The sequence below is a fragment of the Notamacropus eugenii genome, chromosome 1 (assembly GCF_028372415.1).
Source record: "Notamacropus eugenii isolate mMacEug1 chromosome 1, mMacEug1.pri_v2, whole genome shotgun sequence".
NCBI lineage: Eukaryota > Metazoa > Chordata > Mammalia > Diprotodontia > Macropodidae > Notamacropus > Notamacropus eugenii.
The window spans coordinates 439,602,770-439,628,286 of record NC_092872.1 but is presented as its reverse complement, the minus strand read 5'-3'; the positions used below and the strand labels follow the sequence as shown (position 1 = coordinate 439,628,286).

At 36.8% G+C, this 25,517-nt stretch overlaps 1 long non-coding RNA gene across 1 annotated transcript in view; it reads left to right on the top strand.

Annotated features, from left to right (window-relative positions):
* The first annotated feature begins 3,259 nt into the window (after window positions 1-3,259).
* The window catches only part of LOC140526561 (uncharacterized), a 47,400-nt gene continuing 25,142 nt past the window's right edge, over window positions 3,260-25,517 (top strand). Inside the window, exon 1 of the long non-coding RNA XR_011974428.1 lies at window positions 3,260-3,389. This is a non-coding gene — a long non-coding RNA (uncharacterized lncRNA). The remainder of the gene's footprint in view (window positions 3,390-25,517) is intronic.

Genomic DNA, 25,517 nt, shown 5'->3' with positions numbered 1-25,517 from the left:
ACTGTTGACATTATATTGGGAAAGTCACTTAACCTTTCAATGTCCTGTAAAGAAGGAGGTAGGTGGTGATATACATTAATAGAGAAAGTTTCTCACTGGGAGGTCTGTAAGTTCACATGCAGATGAAAACAGGTCTATTCTCTTTCTTTTAATGTCTGTGTCTCTGTCTTTGTCCCTTTCTCCCTATCTCTCTTTTACACACACACACACACACACACACACACACACACACACATACACACACTAGATATAGATATATATACATGTATATATATCTATATCTAGTGTGTATGTATGTATGTGTGTGTGTATGCATGTATATGTATATATAGTGGTGGTGGTTGTTCAATCATTCAGTCATGTCTGACTTTTTGTGACCCTATAAACCATACTGTCCATAGGGTTTTCTTGGTAAAGATAATGGAGTGGTAATAATTTTCCATTTCCTTCTCCAGTGGATTAAGGCAAACAGAAGTTAAGTGACTTACCCAGGGTCACATAGCTAATGTCTAAGGTTGGATTTGAACTCAGATCTTCCTAACTCTAGATCTAGCAATCTATCTACTGAGCCACCAGCTACCTCCTTTTATATGTACATGGACACACACATTCACATACATACATACATACACACACACACACATATAGTTGTCCAGTTGTGCCCCATTTGAGGTTTTCTTGGTAAAGATATTTGAGTAGTTTGCAATTTTCTTCTCTAGCTTATTTTATAGATTAGGAAACTGAGTTAACAGGATTAAGTGACTTGCCCAGGGTCACACAGCTAGTAAGTTTCTGATGCCAGATTTGAACTCAGGTCTAACTGACTCCAGACCCAGCTCTCTGTCCACTGAGCTGCCTAATTGCCTCCATACAAAATAAATAGAGATAATATGTTTAATGTTATAATATTGATTATTATAATATTATTAATAAATAATCAATAGATATAAAAATAGGGCTCTGTCTTTATCAGTCATGTACAATTTAGTGTAAATATCCACAGAGCCTTTTTTTCTCCCTGGCAATTCACCAAAATTCAACATTAGGGAGGGTCACTGGGGACTGGTTATAGGAGTACAGGGTACTGCCCAGGATATGATCCACAGTGGAAGTATAGAGAGCAGAGGCCAGGTGGTGAAAGAGAACCGATGCATTACCTCAGATGTCTGGACCTGGCTGGAACCAGCCCTTTTGGATGTCCCATTCCACCCAACCCCCTCTGGAGCCATCTCTAACTGACAGCCGTGGGCAGGTGGAGCGGGTGGGTGGCAGGTTGAGTGCACAAGATGATACAGTGAGGCTGAGAGCGGAGAGCAGGCTAAGTGACTGCCGGTGATTTACAGCTTTTAAATGGCTCTCCCTTTCTGCAAAACTCTTAATTTAATAGACAAACATCTTGGGATAAAGGCTCACTAGAGACAGTACTGATGGGATAAATGCTGGAAGATTAAAGACCTGCAGGGGGGAGTGCATAATTCTATTATGAAAATCTGAAGGCACTTCTTGAAAAATAAAACCCTCCACCCCAGAAACTGCTGTGAGAATGGAGCAATAGCAAGGACTGAGGAGGTTCAGACTTCCCGGATAGGTACATTATGTTCTAAACAAAGTAAACTAGAAAAATGAAAGGGAACTGAACCATGAGGAGTTCTTTTTTCCTCTCCCTTTTGCCTTCCCTACACTTAATAAAGATATTTTGAAGAAGAATAAGAAAAAGAAAAGAAAATACCCATTGGCAGATGGGTTTGGAGTCCTTACTCTCTTTGTGACCTTGAGTAAAATATTTAACTTTACTGGATTCGACTGCTACCCTTGAATGTAAGTGGGTTGGACTAAATCATCTTCTGAACTATGAACTGGCACCTTCAGTAAACTCCCCACCCATGAAAGGGGCTCTGAACCAGCAAATGAAGGAAGAGGCCTGTGGTGTGTGGGAATCGTTCCTGATTCTGAGTCAGAGTCATCGTGTTCTTGTTCCAAGCATGACAATCAACTTGCCCTGTGACTTTGAGCAAGTCACCTAACATCTGTCTGCTTTGCTTTCTTCAGAGAGAAAATGGGCATGAGAATAATGCCCCTCGTTATCACCAAGCTCGTTATGAGGATCAAGAATAACCAACCTACATTTGTACAGTATTTGACAGTTTACAAATTGCTTTTAAAGGCTGTCTCACTGAACTTCACAGTAAGTCTGGATGATCGATTCAACAGCCATTCTCATTCCCATTTTGCAGAAAATGAGTTTCAGAGAAATGATGAAATTTGTCTCTGATCTCACAGCTAGTGAGTGCTTGAGGCAGAATATGAACCCAGGTCTTCCCGATTCCTTGGCTGGCATTCTATCTGCTATACACCATTCCCTTTCCAAGCAAGCTCCTTTGTGTATATGAAACTAGAGCATCGGATGGACAGAAAAGAAAATAGAACTTAAGAGTCCGAATAATAGTAACTGACAATTCTATGGCATGTTACTATGTAGAAAGTGCTTTCTTCATAGTTGCCTTGTAAAGAAATTGGTATAAATGATCATCATCCCCATTTTACACTCAGCACCAGAGTGACTTATCCAGAGTGAAATAGATGCTAAGTGATAAAAGTGGTATTCAAACCATATGTCCCAACTCTAGCTCTTAAGTATTTCTATTATGCCGTATGCAGTGTTTTAACCTCCTGACTCTGCCAGTTATGAGCTAGGTGATCAGACCATGTTTGCCTCAGTTTTCCCATCTGCAAAATGGGAATAATAAGCTTCACACTTTCTAACTCAAATTATATTGTAAAGATCAAAGAAGAAGAGGCATACAAAACATTGTATAAACCAAATTCTCTCTCAGGCCAGTGACTGAATTGATCTAGGGAAATTCCAGTAAGGAATCTCTCCTCTGCATTTTACAGCCTTAGAGAGCTGTCTGGGGCACTGGGAGACTTAGTAACTTAGAGTCACACAGCTGGTATATGTCAGGGTGGGACTTGAACTCAGGTCTTCTTCACTCGAAATCCCACTCTTCACTAAGAGGTACTGCTTATGTTAATCATAAAGTCCTGTCTAAATGTCAGCTGTTGTTATTATTACAAAGGCAAGCATAATGAGCTTCTCTAAGTTGATTATAAACTCCTTAAGGGCTATGTCTTAAACTTCTTTGTATCTCCCACAGCACTGAGCACTGGACTCAGCAAATATTTGTTGAATGAATGATTAAAAGTCAGTTAACAATAATCCCATGGATGACTTAACATGATAGGAGGGAAGGAGAAGAAACTGAAACCTGAACTTTTCAGTCTGTAAAGACAAAATCTAAGGGGTTTTAAGAAGGGGTCAGAGAATGTGATCACAGGCTTGCTAAGACTCAATATATGGAACTGAGGGCAATGCAAAGAGAAGATCCCAGGTAAGAAGAGGGTCAGTGCTCACAGCCAAGCATTAGGCACTTGCAATTTATTTTAAAAAATTAATTAAAACCACTTAGGGTTTTTCTAGTCTCTCTAACATAGGACCCAAGTCCAAAGCTGCTAGTGAAATGGAAGTTGCTTGTCCTCACTGCCACTCTTTCTGTAACGGACACCTGGATAGGTAGCAAAAGGTCTGGGTTTTGAATATGAGAGCTGGCCCCCTGCTGGTCTGCCTTACCTTCCTGTCTGCCTGGGGTTGCTCACTTTACAGGAAACTCCCTTGATGTTTGGAGGAGGGAGTTGTAGGACAAACAAAAGGCAGTCTTACTTGACACAAGCAGGAAACTGAAGGTATAAAATTCATTACTCTTTGAGGTGGCACAGTCTGGAAATATAAATGGGTAGTAGATATAAATCTATACAATGGTATAGAATATAAAATGTCAGATCCAGAAAGAACTTGAGAACACAGAATGTAAAACACAGAACACAGGATTTTAAAAGCATAAAATAATAGAATGTTAGTACTTAAAGGGACCTCAGAATATAGAAGACTAGCATACAGCTTTTAGAGATAGAAAGGCCCTTAGAACATAGAATGTTGAAACTGGAAGGGCCCATGAAACATAGAATTTCAGAGTCATCAGTGAATTTTAGGGTTGGAAAGGGCTTTATAGATCAACTACCTGACCTCCACATGGTTCAAATAAGGAAAATAAGAGTCAGAGAGGGGAGGTAATTCATCTAAGGTCATACTTTGTGGGTAAATAGGAAAGTTATCTTTGTGCCTATTTTATGGCTAAAGAAACTAAGACAGACATTACTTACTTTTCAAGCCTCACTTGAAAATAACTGAGGGAATTAGTGGCAGACCTGAGACATGAACCCAAATCTTCTGACTTTCTAGTCAGAGTTCTTACCACTTTACAAAATGATTTCTTCCTCCATTCAAAGGTTCAGAACTCCTGTCATGAGTAGTTTTCTCATGGCTTTGGGATCATAAATGACAATAGAAGGGTTGAAATCTGAACCCACATACTCTAAGAGTGCCCTTTTAGCTATCTTTTTCTGCTGTGATAAGGAAAAAGTGCATGGGGAAAATGACAAAGAAAAGAAGGAAGGAAGCAAGGAAGGAAGGAAGGAAGGAAGAAAGGAAGGAAGAAAGAAAGAAAGAAAGAAAGAAAGAAAGAAAGAAAGAAAGAAAGAAAGAAAGAAAGAAAGAAAGAAAGAAAGAAAGAAAAAGAAGGAAGGAAGGAAAGAAAGAAAGAGAAAGAAAGAAAGAATGAAAGAAAGAAAGAAAGAAAGAAAGAAAGAGAGAAAGAAAAAGAAGGAAGGAAGGAAGGAAGAAAGGAAGGAAGGAAGGAAAGAAAGAAAGAAAGAGAAAGAAAGAAAGAATGAATGAAAGAAAGAAAGAGAAAGAAAGAAAGAAAGAATGAAAGAAAGAAAGAGAAAGAAAGAAAGAAAGAAGGAAAGAAAGAAAGAAAGAAAGAGAAAGAAAGAAAGGAAGAAGGAAAGAATGAAAGAAAGAAAGAAAGAAGGAAAGAATGAAAGAAAGAAAGACCAGGGACTTGAGGCAGAAAGATCAAAGTTGAGGTGGGATAAATGCTTCTATGTTGATGGCCTCATGGTTTTGCTCCAGCTCACCACACAGTGCTTGGTGGGAAGAGGGGGAGAGAATGATGTGTCTGCTGGGGGTTGTACATTATTACTTTGCAGCAGTGAACAGGTAGTTTTGAAAATTACATGCTACTGTGGCAGGTAATTTATTTTTTTATAAATTGCAAGTCTTGAGTAGAGATTTGGAAAAGGTCTCCAAATGATTAGGAAGAAATTGTGGAGGCCACTGCTGAGAATGCTGGATCACAGGAGGGAGTGGAGTTTGACAGAAAGAGGAAGAGTGACTTTCTTTGCGTAGTAACAATGTCTGTCTGGCATCCTGAAGCCTACTTAGTATGGCATGCCCAGTGACTAGACCCACAGATTATGAGGTTTGGAAAGGACCTTACTTATATCATAGAATATCAGAGTGAGAAGAGACCTTAAAATATTGGATGGTGGAATAGGAAGTGTTAGAATAAAAAATAGAATTTTAGAATACAAAATAGAATGGAACATAGAGGGATAGAACATAAAATGTAGGATATGGAAAAGCATAAAATGTTAAAGCATATGATGTTATGAGTTGGACAGAACATCAAAAGTTATCTAGTCCAATCTTTCATTGAAGCATGAAGTCTGTCTACAATGTCACAACAAGCAGTTTTCCAGATTCTGGTGGAAAACCTCTAGACACAAAAAACTCACTTATAAGGCAGCTTGTTGGACTTTTCACTTTTGGTTTTCCTCTTACCTGTTTAACTGAACCTTCTCCATCTCCTTTGATGGATAATCATGGATGGATGATTTTATGTATCATAAATGACCATCACTCCCTATGACTTACCATCTAACTGTGGTTGTTCACTAAGTATCTGCCTTTATCCTCTTTGTTTCTATCTTTACTTGGTCTTTCCTGGCAATCTCATAAATTCCTCTAGATTCATTTATCATCTCTATGCAAAAGACTCTCAGATTGAAATACTCACCAAACTTATACTCTGTTCTGAATTCCATACCTCATCATCAGGTGCCTGTTGAAATGTCTCATTTTGACATCCTGTACGTGCTTAAACCCAATATATCCAAAATTGAAATGATTTATCTCCCTCCAAGTTGATCTGTCCTCCACACTTCCCTATTTTGGTTGAGGTTTACTACCATTCTTCCAGGCATTTAGGTTTGAAACCTTGATTCTTTTTTCTCCCTCGTTCTCTGTGTCTACTCAATTGTCAAAACTTGTTGAATCTATCACTACAGATTTTTCCCATTTGTCTTTTCTCTCCACTTATACCACCATCAGCCTAGTTAAGACCTAAAATACATCATCAATTACTTGAATGACTATAAGAGTTATATGTTGGCTTCCTGATTTTCAAGTCCTTCCCTTCCCAATTCATCTTCTTCATTCCACTGAAGTATCTTCTGAAGGCATATAGCTTACCATATTATTTCCCTGCTTCACAGATCTCAAGATCTCCTTATTAACTCTAGGAAAAAATACAAACTCTTTATCTCTTATGCTTGGAGTCCATCACAATATGACCCTAATTTACCTTTTCATGTTTACTTCATCTTAATTCACTTTGTATATTTGCCTTTGCAACCAAATGCATCCACTTTCTGATCTCTGAATTTAACAGCCCATTTCTCTAACCCTTGCCTTTGCAAAGGCCATCCCCAATTTTAACCCTTCATCTCTTAGAATTTCTGACTTCCTCCAAGACTCAGCTCACATAACATTCTCTGCAAGAAACCTTTTTCTTGACTCTTTAGATATTAATGATCTTTCTTCCTTAAATTTAGGGACAGCTAGGGTGGTGCAATGGATAGAGCACCAGTGCAGGAGTCAGGAGGACCTGAGTTCAAATCTCACCTCAGACACTTGACACTCACTGACTGTGTGACCTTGGGCACTCACTTAACCCCAACTGCCTCATCCTGAGTCATCTCCAGTCATCCTGATGAATATCTGGTCACTGGATTCAGATGGCTCTGGAGGAAAAGTGAGGCTGGTGACCTGCACAGCCCACCTTCACTCAAAACAAAGTCAAGTGCAAGTCAAATCATTATTTCTCTGATGGCATGGTCTTCTTTGGCAATGAAGGACAAACACACACACACACACACACACACACACACACACGCCACACACACACACACATATATATATATATATATATATATATATGCAAATATATGAGAGTATATAGGTAATTACCGATTACATACGTATTATATGTGTTACATATAATACATGTGGTTAGGTTATAATATATATAATATATGTAGTTAGTACATGTGTGTATATCTATATCTACCTATAGATATATAGTTACTCTATACATATACATATATACATATATGTTATCCATAAGTATTTACATATATACTTTCAGAAACATGTAGGCAGTTGGGGGCAGTGACTGGTTTTAATTTTGTATTTATCATTCCCAGGATTCTGTATTGTCCTGTACATATTCAATACTTAATAAGCATTTCTTGCATTGTATTAAATTGTCTCAAAGTTTTCTTTTCCCTTATTCTGAATTTAAAAATTCTATCAATTAATGTATCACCAGACATTTATTAAGCACCTAATTTCTATCTGCTTGTCTTCACTCCTGCTACTTGTCTTCTACCACAAAGCAGAAAGCCTAATACCTTTTCTTTGTTGCAACTTCGTGGTGTGAAGGACTTTAGACTGGATTTAGGACTTTGATTTAGGATTTGATTATTTAGAACTTGAGGCTTTGTTTCAAATCTTGATGCTGGCGTTTACTAATTGTAAGCCACTTAAACTTATTTGGGCCTCAGTGTCTTCACATGTAAAATAGAGGGTTAAGACTACATAATCTATATGGTCTCTTTGCTTTCAGTTTTATGGCCCTTTTAAAGGTCTTTTGACATCTATCACATACCCTCTAGATCTCTTCTTTTCCAAGTTAAATATCTTTAGTTCCTTCAGCTAAAACTCAGTTAAAGCCTGGCATATTTTCATTTCCCTCACCAACGTGGACACCCTTCAGCTGATAATGATGGCCTTCCAAAAAGGTTCAGATGTGGTTTGACCAGACAGAGGATATAAGGACTCTCATCTGTCTCACATTCTGGACAGACACTCTATTTCTCTTAATACCACCTAAGAGCTCATTAACTTTTTGTCATTACCACGTCATATTTTGGGCTGATATCGAGTGGTTCACAACTAAGATTTAATAGGCTCTTGAATCCTCCCTTCTCCTCCCCAAAATTTGAACTAGTTTTGAGTCATGAATTTTCTACCTTCTGCTTCTGTTGTTGTTGGTTATTGCTTTTTTTAGTTTTTAAACATTTGATATTTTGTTTTTACATCCCCTTCATTTCTAAATATATCCTTCCCTCCTCTGCTACTCAATGACTCAACCCTTGTAACAAAGGTTTTTAGAAAGCATGAAAAACGCAAGCAATTCAGCAAAACTAAGAAATATATCAAGTCTGACAGATGTGCAATACTCCATGTCCATAGGTCCTCACCTTTGGAAAGTGCAGAAGAAGGAGTGCGGGTGTTTTAACAACATTTATCTCTTCAACATCTATCTCTCCTCTAGGAAACCTTTTTACATTTAATGCAAATTATCTTTTCCTGATCATTCACATAACACATAGTCTACTGTCCCAACGGGCCTTACCGTAGCCAATGTCTATGCTTCCACTAAGTTATTTTTTGAGGTTTGCTTGGGATCCTGAGAAGTTAAGTGGCTTATGCGACATCACACAGCAGTAAATGCCACACAGATAGGACTTGAACTCAGTTCATTCTAACTTCACTATCTAAAGTCTTGACTCTCCCTGACTTTCTACAGTGGACTGTCATCTGGACATCCTTTGCAACAATTTAATCCAATACATATTTTTGTATGGTTATTGGCCCTCAGTTTTGTGACATGTAAAATAAAGGATTAGGACTACATAATCTATAAGGTCCCTTTTAACACTTCATTTTATCCTCACCACAACCTTGAGAGATAGGCACTATTATTATCTGCATTTTACAGATGGGAAAACTGAGGCTGACAGGTCAAGTGACTTATCCAGGGTCCCATAGGTAGTAAGTAAGTGCCTGAGGCTGGATTTGAACTCAAGTATTCCTGATTCTGGGTCTAGGGCTTTAGCCACCGCGTCACTTTGCTGCCTCTATATTCGATAACATATGTGCTCTGTCACCTCTTAAGTACGTAACTTTTTTCTAATAGTTTCTAATAATTTCTTTTGTCTGTTTTTAGTGTTTATCTTAGTTTTTTCACAAGTAAGTAGTCAAGAGTGGCAGTATTGAAATGCCAAATTATCACTACAGAAATCCTTCTATATGGATGGGTTCTGTATTCATAGTTAAAGGATGTTAGAGGTGGAGGGGACTTTGTAGCATAGAATGTTAGGACATAGAATGCTAGAGCTGGGTGAAACCTTAGAACAGACTGTTAAAAGATAAAAAAATATAGAAGGTTGGAACTATAAAGGATTTTGACACATAGAATACTACAGCAGGGCTTTTTAACCTTTTTGTGTTATGAAACTCCCTATTTGTCCATCTTTGATGAGGCCTAGAATGTGTGAATATCTGGTAAATTTATGAAGCAAAAGATAACAAGATTACAAAGAAAATAAATTATACAGAAAGAGTTATATATATAAATATAAGTATACATAAATATCTCTACATGTGTATATGTATGTATGTGTATGTGTATATATACCCACACATATATGTGTGTATGCATATATACATGCATATATTTATATACATGTAGAGTTAGAGAGCAAGAAACACTTACTTCTAATTTTGCTTCCACTAGATGCCATTCTAAGGTCACCATTCTTCAAACTGGTGAAGGCTGCATGTCCTTGGGGCCTCACCATTGTACTCTTGATAACTCAGGTCCTGCCATTTGGGTGGGCATTGCTGCTAATCACCGAGGTTTTCATGGCTGCTTGTCAGCAATGGCCAACAGGTTCAAACAGCAGCCAGGTATGGAAGAAATTGCTTACTGGTGACTTCACAGAGACTGGGAGACTGCCCTAGGCAATTACTAACCTTTTGCAGAAACCTTGCTGGGGTCCCACAGAATCCAAAGTTGTTGATAAGCGATGCCTTTAACCATCAATCATCATTCATACAAAGAAGAAAAGAGAAGAGATAGAAACCCAAGCAAAAAAAAAAATAAAGCAGACATTCTGTCTTGGATTCATCCTTTCCTGGAAAGTACTACATTTTCAGAAGCCCTTCCCATAGATGTATTTTACCATATAGTACGGATTCACATGGGCAGATCAAAGCATTTCAGCGACAACTCTTCTAAGCGTGACCTCGGTGGAGTTTGGCAGTTATTACATGGAGATAGTCCAAATAAGTCCAGCACATATGTCCCACCTGACTGAGATTGCCCTTGAAATAGCAGAGGTTATCCCTTTTCTAAGAAGCTTCAAGAATGCAAAAATAATGAATCAGAGTGCAAATCCCTTGAGAAATGGGACCGATTTTTGTTGTTGTCATTGTTTTTGTACCCTTTGATCTACAGCAATGACTTGAACAGAATAACACAGCAATGTTTCTCTTTTACCAGGACAATCAGAGTCTACATTACTTAAAAATGAATAAATAAAGGCATCTAATAAATGTTTATCGAATTGATTTGAATTGGATGAATTAGAAGTCAGAAGACCTGGGTGTCATTCCTGATTCCTCTAACTAGCTTTGCTGCATCATTTAACTTCCTATAGAGGTTTCATTTCCAAATCATGATGCTCTTAACATTGGTTAAAATGGAAGGAAAGGTAAGAGATACAGAGTGCCAACCCTGAAGTCAGTAGGACTTGCGTTCAAATCTAGCTTCAAACGCTTACTAGTTGTGTGACACTGGCAAGTCACTTAACCCTGTTTGCCTCAGTTTCATCATCTGTAAAATGAGCTGGAGAAGGCTCCAATATTTTTGCCAAGAAAATCCCTAAATAGGGTCATAGAGAGTCAGACAGATTTAGCAGTCTCACTAACAACAAGGGACTCAAATGAATGGATTGAGAATGAGCCTCTGACTTAGTACAGGCCTGTAATCCGTGGAGGTGATTGAAACTAATGGATCTCTGAAGTTCAGGAATTCTAAATTGTAGTAAGGTTAAAGACCATAAGGTATCTGCACTAAATCTTGTACCAATCAGATGAGACTCCAGAGAATGAAGGCCACCAGGCTGTCTAGGGGATGAACCAGCTCAGGCTAAATAAAAACAGAGGAGGTAAAATCTTCTGTGCTGATCAATATTATTATCAGTCCATGAGTGGATATTGCACTTCCAACCTGGAAGAAATAGAGAAACATGTTCCCAACGAACAAATATTCAAACAAGAAAGGGTCAGAAGACCCTGGCTTTGATTCCCAGTTCTGCTACTACCTAGCTGTGTAGTCTAAGGTAAATCATTTAATCTCCTGGAGGTTCAATTTTCTAATCATAATGCTTAGCATATTTGCTTTAAGATAAGGCACTTAGCACATCCTGACTTATGTTATTAGTTTCATTTTTATGTGTATATGCATTGCTCCAGCTAGGCTATAAACAGGTTGAGGGATTGATTGCTCAGGCTTCATTGTACATGTCTCTAGGGATGACCTTCAGCAGAATAATGGACTAAGTTTAATTTGTCTATGGTAAGCTTTCAACACTCCTTTCTGTCAAATTCACATCTTACAACATGTTTGTGTTCCTTCCTTGCTGACAGGGATGCTCACCATGCTGACCAAGCCAAACCTTCTTCTTCTGCCAGTGCCTCAGGCTCCAGATGTTTTCCTCCTCTATGTCCCTATGGTCACAACTCTTTTATTGTATTTCAAATCGGGGTCAGGGAAATTGCAACAAACCAGAGTTGACAAGGATAAGAATTCTGACTAGACAGAAGGGACCTGATGAGCTTTATGGATGAGTTAGACTATGAGTCCATTCTAGAGATACAGACTGGGCTGAAAGATCAGTCAACTAAAGAAGATAATGCTCATAAAATTCACGGTTCAACTGGTAAGAAGGGCCAGGCAGGTCAGATTGTTCATGAAGATTGTTCATGAAGGTGTAGGCATGAAGAGCTCAGATTCCAAAAGGTCAAAGAAAAGACCACCAACAAATCAGGAAGAACAATTGTGAGCTGTCATACTAAGATATTCAGCTAGATCCAGGCAATGATGGTTAAGAACAGATACCAGAGAAAGTGTAAGATCCCAAGGGTAGCTCACTTCTAATTAAAATGGAGCAGATATGAAAACTTCCACATATTTCTTCAATCCAGCATTATTCCCCTTTTGAACTCCTTTCTTTTCCTGGAAAATGATTGAATTGAACTGATCGGAGTAATAGATGATGGCTTAATTCAACTCTGAGCCCCTTGAAAGCTACTCCATAATAAAGATATGGTATGGAACAACTTCTCTTCAAAAGCACTATTTGCAGGCCCCCAACAATGTTTCTTTTTTATCAGGACAACCAGAGGCTACATTACTTAAAAATAAATAAATAAATAGATAGATAAATGGATAAATAAATAAATAGATAGATAAATAAATGAATGAATGAATGAATAAATAAATAAAGGCATCTAAAAGAAAGATAAATGGCAAAAAAAGAAAGCTTATTCCACCACCACCTCCAAACACTCAGAGGTGCACTGTCTCATAAAATCCCCTGCCACCAATGGGAAAGGAAAAAAGAAAAGCACAGAATTAGGGAACACATGTGGGAAAAGGTACATGTAAAGAGACCATATATAGTCATGTAGTCAAGGACATAAAAATAGAGACCTTCTAGGACAGCATCCAAGTTGGAACACATTTCTGTATGTACCACTTCCCCCTGATGTTTTCTCCATTGTACTGAAATATAGTGTGGTCCTCTGCTAAGCTATTTTCTCTGGTGTGCAGCAAACTAATGCTTAATCAACAGTGCTGCCATCTTATGGTTTTTCTTACTATTCTAAGCCATCATCTATTGGTTATCCACCAAAATGAAACTTCCATGTAGCCTATTCCTCTTATGGGAAGGGTCTTAGATATTTTAAAACATAACCTTAGGGACTACCTCAACTTTTTTTTTCTGTACTGAAACTCATCTATCCTGTCAAATATTGGAGCCAGGGCAACAGCAATTCTAGTATCTTTATGTTCATTCCCATATGGGTCAGACCTATAGTTCATTCAGCTACTCATCAAAAGACTTAGGATTATCTGTCATTTGAGCTTTGATTCTGCCTCAGCTGCCACTCTTTGAACTTAGTCTGCTATTTTATATGAGAACAAACACATTCATTTCTATTTCCATCAGGACATTATATACCAGCTTAAGTTCATGAAAATTTCTCTCAGGATCTTGACTTAGTAAGACTGGAGGAGTAGAGTGGATTGAATGAACTTAGTTCTGATATCCTTTGTGTATGTAAATCATTTCTCTCACTACAATTGTATCTTATATCATTTACGTATCTATAATATGAAGAGGTTGAACTAGAGTTTATATGGTATAATGAATACATAAATATCCTTATTAGAATGGTATGACTTCACTTGAAACTTCAATCTTGAGCCAATAATTACTATTTCAACTATGAATTATTCCCTCCATGTTCATATTGTAACAATTCATGCTCTAACATATCTTGACCCTAGCTTACATCTATCATTGCTTTGATCAACCTCTTCCAAACACTGATGGGGAAAGTCATATAGCCCTGTTAACTAGATCTATTATAAATTCACATTACCTATCTGTAACTTGGCCATCACTGCTGCAGAGCAACCTTGTTATTTTTTCAAACAGTAAATGATCTGAGCCTCCTGTCCCTAAGAAAAGCAGGAGTTTCCTCAACTACCCTAGTTAGTCACAAAACCCTTGTATGTCTTTACCTTTCTTGTCTTAACATATTTCAGTTTGTGAGGAACAGGTAGCCCCTTTTGTCAAAACTTAGCCTGCTATGTGCACTTCTGATCCCATCTCCTGCAACGCTGATCTCCTCTTGTGACTTGCCCTCTCTCTCCCTCATTTTTCATCTCTCTATTTTTATTGAATATTTTCCTGCTATGTATATGCATTTCCAGTTATTTTCCAATGTTAAAAAAATCTTTTTAGGAACCTGCCATTCCCTGAAGCTATTGTCCTATCTTTTTCCCCCTTCTTTTCACTGCCAAGCTCCTAGAAAGAACTGTATACTCCTACTTCTTCTATCTATTTTCTGTAACTTCATAAGTCTGTGTAATCTAGCTTCTTATCTATCATTCTATCAAAACTATTATCTTCAGAAATGATCCCAGAGAGCTCTTAAATGCTAAATCCAATGGACCTCATCCTCCTTGATATCTCTAAAGTTATTGAAATTGTTGAATATCCTCTCTTCCAGGTTATTCTTTCCTCCCTTGGCTTATGCGACATTTCTCCCACTCCTTTTCAGTGGGAGTTTTATTTTTGTGGGGTTTTCATATATCTCTTATCCCTTAAGTTTGAATATCCTTTATGGTTCTGTACTGCATTGTCTCCTTCATCCTTTCTTCTTGGTGATCTCATACCTCCTCTGTCATCTTGACTCAGAAGCTTCTAAAAGAGATTTTTATCTAATCTCTCTACTAAATTCCAGTTCCCCATTGCCAGCTGCCTCCTGGATATATCAATTTTGATACCCCACTGACATCTCAGACTCAAATATTACAAAATGTAACTTGATAGTCTTTTACCCTAATTCATATTTGTTGTTCACTTGTTTTTCAGTGGTGTCCTACTTTCTGTGACCCCTTTTAGGGTTTTCTTGGCAAAGATACTGGAGTGGTTTGCCATTTCCTTCTCCCCCTCACGTTATAGATGAGGAAACTGAGATAAATAGGGTTCGATGACTTTCCTAGGGTCTCGCAGCTAGTAAGTGCCTGAGCTGGATTTGAACTCCAGTCTCCCTGACTCCAATCCTGGTTCTCTATCCACTGTGCCACCTAGCTGCCCTAAATTCATTACAATCTTTTATTTATGTTGAGAGCCCTACCATGTTCCCAGTTCCCAGGTTCATAACTGGGAGCACTCTTGACTCTTTTCCTTCCTAATGTTCTAGTCTCTCCCCTCTCAAATAGTTATTCTACATATTTACCAAAATATTGTTTTTTCAGAAACATATGTCCAAGTGTTTCACTGTCTTCCTCAGAAGCCTTCAGAGCCTCTAGGTTAAGATGTAAAATTTTTTGGCCTGTTGTGTAAGACCCTCCGTTATCTGGCTCTAATCTGCCTTTCAAACATTACTCTCCTCCCTATAATTTGCATTCCCTAAATTGTATTACTGGTTGAATTGATATTGTTTCATTCACTCCCTCCATAAACAATCTATCCAACATGATGAGACTTTACTGCTTCCCTGACTCTACTTTTCAGAATCCTTACTTTCAGCTCATCTCATTTTCTACATGAAACTTTTCCTGATTCTTCTAGTTGTTCTCTTTCCTTTGTAGAATTGCTTTGTATTTACTTATTAGTGCAAGTGTTCCATCTCCTAGTTGCATTTAAGTTCTTTGAAGACAGAGATTTCATCTTAGTTTTCCCAGTACCGAGTGTAATGTCTTGTATAAACTGGTCACTTAATAAATGTTGAATTGCTTGAAACTGAATTGGGATGAAATACAAAACAAACATATTATATTTTGTTCATTATATAAGATACCCTACATAAGATATATTGTATCTTCAAAATTTTTTGGACCAGATATATGATTTTATTGTTATGTGAAATTCAAGTGGAATGAAGAAATTCATTATACCAAATCACCTATATGCAACTACTCTACCCAGTATAGTCTTAGAGGTCTTCCTGAGAAACTGGGAGATTAAATGACTTGCCTAGGGTTACACTTTAGTATGTGTCAGAAGAAGGAAGTTGAACTCAGACCTTCTTAACTCTGGGGCCAGATATTTCTCCACTATGTCACAATTACTCTCATGGATGAATGGTTATGTTAGACATAAAGGATAAGGTACATACAATGTATCTGAATAATGAGTGAAATGCAACCATTCCCAACATATTTCATTCTAATATATAAGGAGAATTGATATAAAGCAGTTTATGACACTATTCCTGACTCAAATAACTTAAAATCTGGTTAGGACAAGTAATGTACAGGTAAGAAGAGAAATAGTAATACAAATCAAGATGTAATAATTTTCAGATAAATGAGGCAAAAAAAGTAGGTACAATAGGAATTCATAGGGGAAAAAATGTCAGCCTGGCTAGAGCAATCAGAAAAATAAGAATGGAATACCATGTGTATCAAGTGGGGATAATACATGGAAAGAAACGTAGGTTGCTATGCCTTTGGCATGTGTGGACAATAATGAATAACCAGTCTGTTTGAATATAGTAGGTCATCAATAAATATGTGTTTGATAAGCTGTTACCACATCTAGTAATAATAGCTCACATTTATAAAGCATATTACAGTTTATGAGTGATGGCCAAATGTTCCATACAAATATATTTTTTATTGCCTTTGGTTAGAGAATGAAATGAACCCCTCTAAATACTAAGCTTCTCAGAGGAGAACCTGTGAGCCATACTTGTATTTGTCTTTCTAACTTTTGGTATCCGTTTTTGTCAGAATGACAGTATATCAAATCACTGGTTATTGGCCAAAGACCTCTTGCTTTAAAGTACAATCATTTAGTGTTTATAGATGTTTAAAAATGTGTGATTCTTACCCAGTTCTGATGGTTTTACATCACTCTAACATTATTCCTGTAGAAGTTGAATGGTCCTTCACAGGATAGTAGACTACTTGGACATCTCATTTTGCATTTCCCATGAAAATATAAAAGGGGAAGGGAATACTATGAAGATAATTATAGCTTTTACATCAACATATGTTGTAAATGATGGCGAGGTAGAGAAATCCCGTATGAATTTTGACACTCAACAACTTCACTTCAAAGGTGAGCATAAGCTGAATGTAAAATAAGTTAGAAAATGTGAATCAGATGTAAGAAATGAGAAAGGCTGAAAATCCTGCGCTGTTTAGAAGATTTCCAGTTTTGAATAAAGATTACTTTTTTCTTGAATGCACTGAACATGGTAAGCACTAATCAATATTTTAAGACACTAAATTGATTATATCTTAATGAACAGGAAACAATTGGAAATCAAATCAAATTTAGTCACCTATGAAGTCAGACTATCTAGTTAGAATGAAGGTAAAGATGAACAAATTAGAAAGATAAAGATGAGAAGACATAATGTATAATCACAACTTCAATCTGACATTCAAAGAAGGTAATAACTTTTTAATGAAAAATGAAAAAAATAAAAGTTATTGACTTTGACTATTACCATGTCCTATAAAAGCTTAATCCAAGTAAAGTTGTTTAGAAAAAAGTAAAAAAAATCCAGAAATCATTTTACTCAGCAAATATTTCATCTCCTTGAAAAGAAGAAATGGGTGACAACTGAAGTCAATACCAGTTTAGATTCCAAACTTATTAATAAAACAACATAGAATATGATACTGGATTATTATCAAACATAGGGAAGAAAATAAGTCTTCAAAAATGGACATGAGAAACAACCAAGAAATTGCATCCAGTGGGCATTCATAGATTAAGGTAGCAGTAGGGTAACAAACAGATAGAAAATGGAATAGGTCTGTGAGTGTTTCTGAAATTATTTATTTTGGTTTATCAATTGCAGTGGAACCACCATATTTTATCTCTAACATCCCAGTTTTTGATATGTTGTTTTAGGAAGTAGAAATGACACTTAAGAAGATCAGTTAGAAAGAATAGTTACTTCAAAGCAAGTATACACAAAGGAAATCTGTGCTGGAGGCAACACAATCTTAAAAGTATTAAGGAATCATTTCATAAAACATCTCAGGGAGGGGAATATACCAAAATAATGAAAAAAGGGACAAAAACTCGTTGATGACACCACTACTCAGAAAAGGTGATATGGAGTCAATGTGCCCAACATGTAGTCTGCTAGTCACATGCAGCCACAACACTCTCAAGTGTGGACTGAACTGGATTAAAATGTAATTGAGAAGTTTTTAACAAAATAAATAAAAATCCAAAAAAGCCATATATAATATGATATTTTAAAATGAAAATAACATGTGGCCCACAGGAATTCTTATATATGGATAAGTGGCCCTATTTCTACTTGAGTTTGACACCACTGATTTAGAGGATATCAATAACTACTAACCTATGCCTACATTCTCTTTTTAATAAAATTTTTATTAGAATGATATTCAACATATCAAAGTTATCATTGGCAAAAATATAATAAAAGAATTGGAAGCCTTTCATAAATGATGTCCTATAACAAATCATATCTTTATGATGATAAAATTGACTGAAATGTGCACATATATAAGATTTTGCTTTTTATATTACAAAAAAAATTAATGCAGTAGAGCAAAAAGTCACCTTAAAGACTCTCCATAAGCAGTTTCTGATGCATATGCTAAGATCCTACAAGATTCTTTGATTAATATAAGTGCAGAGATGACTTTGTTTATCAAATCTCTCATAACCAATGTATAAAACAGGGAGGTATAAACCAGCTAGAGAAGTTTATCAGTACATATGTCTCACACAGGATTCAAATAAGAAAAAAATATGTATATATAAATACATACAGAAATATATATACACACATATACATATGTGTGTGTGTATATATATATGTGTGTGTGTGTGTGTGTATTCCCTATAGATAGTGCTGCCCTCTATATCCTCCAAAATTATAGATGAGAGTGTGCTGATTTAATGAAATCCAGAATGTTCCAGAGTCTCTTCAATGAGATCCATAAGTAATTGCTTTAAAGAGGTCAGTCTGATATACCACATGAGGAAATTATAATTGGATGAAAATTGTAAGTAAATATGACTGTTTGTCATACTGCCTGAAAGTTGAACTGTTGACTCAAAAACACTATAGATGGTATAGTGAATAGATTGTTGGACCTAGAGTCAAGAACAGTGAGTTCAAATCCCGCATCAGACACTTAACTAACTATGTGATCCTGACCAAGTCATTTAACTTTTGTCTCAGTTTCCTCAAATATGGATGAGAACAACACATACTTCCCAGGATTGTTGTAAGGATAAAAATGAGTTAATATTCAAGTACAGGACATAAGTAATAACTAAAGCACTTTACAGACTTTAAAGATTTATGTAAATGCTATTATCATTACTACTACTGTTGCTGCTGCTGCTGCTACTACTACTACTATTACTATTACTACTACTACTAGTTCTATTACTATATGGACAATGGGTTTAGTCCAGGATTGCATAGGAGGAAAAGAATGGAAGGTATTGCTTTCAGGAAATTTGGCAGTGCTTTTAATGATCCCAAGCTGTTCCCTGACATCAAAAGCCATCTTTTTAAACAAATGTTCTCTCAATGATGCCATATAGTTGTGAATTTTGAAGCATCACTATCTCCAAAGAAATAAAGATATGAGTGAACCAAAATGCAGTAGAGAAATGTACGAGCAGAGGGACTAGGCTTCCAAGAAATTTCAATGATGGTCACTACACCGTGAAAAATGTTTGATCAGAAAGGATGGCGTATTCACCACACAATGGCATTAAGGAATGCTAAGGGGAAAACTGCTGCTTTGCTGCTCATAAAATATAGGAAGGCTTAGAGAACAGTCTTCAGCTTGTTGGAATGACCCCTACAGAGTACATGAATAAGAATTGCACAGGATGAGAATGTTCAGTTGGATTGGTATCGATTAAGTGATATTTACTAACCAGTAGAGGAAATATCCATTTTTAGTAAAAATCATTATCTATTGGATAATTGAAATACTAAAGTTTACAAAGTTATTGTATCGTTTTGTTTTTTGGCCTATATAAGCTAGATCATGCGAGTATTTGTGTTACAAAAGTCTTGAGCAGTTTTAAGATTTCATAGTTTAAAACTTCACTAAGATGTTTGGGATATCGTGAATTACTTTCATTTTGCAGATTAGAAAATATATGTCCAAAGAGGTAGTGTTGTGCCTTGTTTTAAACTCTCCCCTGGATCTTGTTTGTGCTAATCTCCTACTCAGTACATCTTTTTTTTTCCCAAAAAGATTACAAAGGTAAGCAGGTAGATTCTTCCCTGGAGGAATAATCATCATCTTCAATTTAGGGATTATAATATTTTAGTATTGTAAGGGGTTTTGGAGATCAAATCCAAACCATTTATCTTTGGGCTAATGAAACAGAGACCCAGTGAGCTTAAGACATTTGTCTAAAGTCACACAGAAAGTAAGTTGTGGTTTTCTAAATTGGTGGGTTTTGTTACAAATTCAAGGAGCTAAAGAAGGGTAAGATTTTCTTCTAAGAAAAAAAGGCAATTGGATAGAAATCTTTTTCTTATTTTGAGTAACATTTATACAGTGCCTTAAAGTTTTCAAAGTCCCTCATGTACATTGTACTGTGAAGGTAGCTATAAATCTTTGAGATAGATGTAACATTATTATGCCCATTTGTTATTTTATGTAGGAAAAAACTGAGGCTGAAGTTGTTATTTAGCCATAGTGATGCATACAATAAGCTTTACAGTTGGCAGAGTTTGAATTCATATCTTTCTGACTCTACTACATCTTGCTTGAGTGCCTAACCTTGAGCTGGGGACCTAGATTCTAATCCTGCCTCTGTTATTTACCACCTACTTTACAGTAGACAAGTCCTTTACCCTCCCTCTCTGGGATTTGGTTTTTCTAAAAAAATGAGGTCTTATATACTAAGACCCCTTCCAACTCTGTGCTCTAATAATCTATTTTCTCAGTGAATTAGTCAATAAGCATTTTATTAAGTGCCAACCATGTTCTGGGCTCTGTGCTAAGCATTGGGAATACAAAGAAAGGCAAAAAGCAATGCCTGTCTTCAAGAAACTCACAAGTTAGTGGGGAAAACAAAAAAAAAAACGAATATGTACAGCAATGCTACATACAAGATAAAGAGAAAATAATCATCAGAGGGAAGACAATCACAGTAAGAGGGATTAGGAAAGGATTTTTCTAGAAAGTGGAATGATATCTGAGAATTGCGGGAAGATAGGGAAGCAAGGAGATGGGGATGAGGAGGGTAAGCATTCTAGTCATGGGGGACAATCAGAGAACATTCCTGGAGCTGAGAGACGGAATAGTCTTGTTCTAGAATAGCAAAGAAAGCAGTGTCACTGGAGCAAATGGTACATGGAGTGGAGGAGGTGTAACAAAACTTGAAAGGTGGAGGGGAGGGGATAGATGGTAAAGGTAAAAAGAAGTTTGCATTTTGTTCTCGTAGTGATAAGGAGTCACTGAAGTTTATTGATTTGGGGGGATGACATGACCAGATGGTACATTAGGAAAAGAACTTTCACAGTTGAGTGGAGGGTGGACTGGAATGGAGAGAGGCTTGGACAGGAACACTAACCAATAGGGCATTGAAACAGACCATCTACAAGGTGATAAAGGCCACCACTAGTGTGGTGGCAAGATCAGAGGAGAAAATTGGAGCACTTGAGAGATGTTGCAAAAGGTGAAATTAATAGATCTTCAAAACAGATTGAATATGGAGAGAGAGAGAGAGAGAGAGAGAGAGAGAGAGAGAGAGAGAGAGAGAGAGAGAAACAGAGAGACAGAGAGGGAGGGAGAAAGAGAGAGAGAGTAGTTGAAGAGAACAACTAGATTTTTTGAGAATTCCACTTCTAAGTTCTACGGCATAAGCAGTGGGAACCATCTGTTATGAACTCTGCTGCCTTTCTCAGGTCAGAAGTAGCCAGGAGAAATGTCCAACACTCTGAAGCTTCAACTTTCCCAGAAAAGTAAATAGAGATATGCCTTCAATGATCCTGAGCCACGCACGAGTCCTGAGTTGGGATGGTGCTGCAGCCTGCTGCAGGGAGCTCAATATTTCATCTTCATAAAATAAACATAGATCTGCTCATCATAAAATATATATCAAAAATGTTTAAACATGTTAATTATTAAACCAATATTGATTCATATTGGATGAGGCATTAAGGGGAAAATTAGCTAATGTATTTAATATCTCCTGCACAGTTGACTAATATCAATATTCATCATGTCTAACCACCAATAATCATAAAAGTGACAGACGATATTTATGATCTTGGGTGGGTGAGCACCAGGCAGAAAGACAGGATGAACTGAGAAAATATGAAGATGCAAAGGACAGAACCTTTCAGTTGTCACAGCTGAGCCTCATAATTCTAGGCATAAATCACAAAGTTCAGTCATATCATGAATGTTTGATAAACCTTTGAAAGGCCATGCAGTGTAGGAAAAAAAGAACCACTGGCCTTGGAAACAGATGACCAAGATGGAAAGTATGGGGTGGTAGCTATTCCACTGGACTTAAGATCTGGGGAACTGAGTTTTTGTTCTGGACCTGCCACTTATTAGTTATATCATCTTTGGCAAATCACTTCCTTTTCTGATCATGACTTTCCTTATCTATAAAAGGAGGGAGAGGGTTGGATTAAATGAGTCTAAGAACCATTTTTGTTCTAATTTTCTGTGAGTATATATATATATATATATATCATCCTATGACCTGGTTTTACTTTTCACTAGTTTTGAATCTATGAGTGTTAATTTCTTCATCATTAAATTGGAGACTGGCACGATCTACCTTATAGGGTTGTGGAAAAAGAAGTGTTCTGGAAAAACATGATTTAACAAAATATGAGCTACTATCCCATTTTGTGATAGCAATTGGCCGCCTTTCTGAGATAGCAAGCTTTTGTGTTCATTCATTCAGTCATTCCATCTATCCATGTATCTATCAATGTCAATCTCTTTTGCTTAGACATTTTCATTAGAGACTTGGACCTGTGGTCAGGATGACCTGGGTTCAGATTTTGCCTTTTACATTTGCTAGTTGTATCCATAGACAAACCATCTAATCCATTTTTGCCTCAGTTTTTTCCTTTATATAATAGGTATGATAATACCTTCTCCACAGCGTTGTTTTAAGCAAGGAAACAGGTTATAGCAGGTGCTATATAAATGTCAGTTGCCATTATTATTATTACCTCCTTTTCCTTCTCACCTCTCTCTTTTCCCCTTAGGAGATCCTAGGTTAGGAAATCTCTCTTATATGTGTTGGTAGATGGATCTTCCTGTGTCCCCTTATCTCAGACTTATCTTTCTGTTCTCTCTGCCAGCCAAACCAAAACACCTTTGTAAGTTCATTCCTTAGCTCAGTGCCAGGGAAAACAGCCGACACATGGCTATTTCCCTGCAACCTCATATTTCATGTGATGTTTTTGGCAGCTAGGAAAGGTTGATGGAAAATGACTTGCCATTATGCACCAGGCCATCAAATTCAGAGATGGAAAACCTCTCCAGCAGCATTTCTAGGCTGCCAGATGTTCAGCAGCTGCATTGTCAATTGTTATCCAAGCTCAAAGAGAAGAGAGGGAGAGATGTTTAGAGCCTACATAGGCTTATGACACAGTAAACTGTGCATTTAATTTCTATTTAATGTGAGAGAGAGCATGCATTAGATAAATATCATTTCATCATTAAAAACATATTTATGGAAGTTTAGCAACTTTGTCAGGGATGTGTGACTAATAATATATAGTAGTGAGGGCTCCAAAAACATATTTGTCTTAATCGGTTGGTATTCAGTTCAGGAATATTGGCTGCTAAATGAAAAACCAGTTTGCGCCTGGGACTTCTCATTCCATTTGTGATGGATCTGTCTTCATTGAGATACTTGTCTCTGACACCTAGTTTGCCCATAAACAAAACCACATATCACTTGCTGGAGCATGGCAGGCTGTATTGCTCCATTGAATCCCAGTTCCCATTGCCCAGATCTAATGATATTGAATTGTGGAATGCCAGGGGCAGGGATCTTAGAACACCAAATGTTAGAACATAGAATGTTGGAGCTTGAACTAACCTTTGAGGTAATCTACCTCAATGCCCTCAACTTATTGCTTACGTACCTAAGACTCGGAGAGGAGAAATGACGTAGGCAAGGTTATATATGCAACAAAACATGAATTTGAATCAACGGGTAGCCCAGCCTACAGCTTTTTAAAAATACATCATGTTATGATCCCAAACTTAACTGTCTCCTCTCAACTCTGTTTTGAAACAGGGAAGGTGTTTTAAGTATTTTAACTTCAAAGGGCTTCCCTATGGACTTCAAGCCACATGCAAAGCAAAAGTAAATAGAATTAGCTGTCAACCCAGAAAGTAATTAGGTAAAATAGGTGTTATTAATAAAACTTGAAAGCAAGATCAATCAATCCATCAGCCAACAAGGATTTTATTGAGTGAAGATGTTTACCTAACACTGTCCTTGATTGACTCTATTAGGAAGCATAGAGGTCTAAAACGTGGCTCCTGGCCTATAGGATGCTTACAATCTATTCAAGAAGAAATGACAGACACAAAAAAGAGTCAGTGAACAAAACAGCCTTGTATACTCTATTGTTCTGAATCTAAGATGCCCCACATCTTAAAGAGTTCTTTGAACAGAAAATCTACATCCATTGAAAAATAAATACATACCATCAGCTAAGAAAAATGTAAGGACTGTGAATATTTTGTTTATACTTCTTTCAATTCAAACAAAAGTGATTCATTCATTTTATCATCATGGAAGTAAATATGTCTAAAAGTTCCATCATAGGCCACATTTAGGTTTTGATATTGCATTTTATATCCTAAAAATAAATAAAACTAAGTATGTTATCATAATCTAAGTTTAAATTCTGTACAGGATAGATTTTCCTGGAAAGTGTAGCCTATATTTGAGAAAATGCTGCTTGAAGAAATCAAATGAAATCAGAAACATTAAATAACCAACTATTTTTTGCAGAGCAGTAGACTAGGTTGCTAAGGAAAGATACAAGGTTTAGCTATAAATGGTTCCCTCCTTCAGAGAACTCACAGAGTTTTAAGGGATAAGAGACAGACATAGGGAACCATTTCCTAGAGTGTGCAGATGTGGATATATTTCTTTTAATTTTTTCATAGCCCCTATCTACATAAACAATTTGACTAAGATGTATCCTGTAAAGTTCATAGGCCTACCTGAGATATACTGACTGAATGATAAAGATTTAGAATAATGGTAGAGAAGAGACACTCACACATATGTTTATTGTCCAATTGGTGCATGTAAAAATGGTTCACATTGTTCAGGCACCATTTCTTTCTATTCAGATCCAGTAACCATTTCTTCATGTTCTTTTTGTCAACTACACCATTCTTGAAACTACTCATGTGGTAATTCTGTGTAGTAGCGCAGGGCCAATAGTTAAAGAGTCAATCTCCCACCTTTCTTCTCGGATATTTACACAACTCTTCTTCAAATATTATAGGAAAACTGTTTACACATCAAGAACTTAGGCCTTGACTCATTCCTATGCTTTTGGCAGTCCCTCAACACACCACAAATAGCAATAGCTTCATTTTATGAAATATTTTCAACACCATTTGTTAGTTGATAACCTGAAAGTTAGA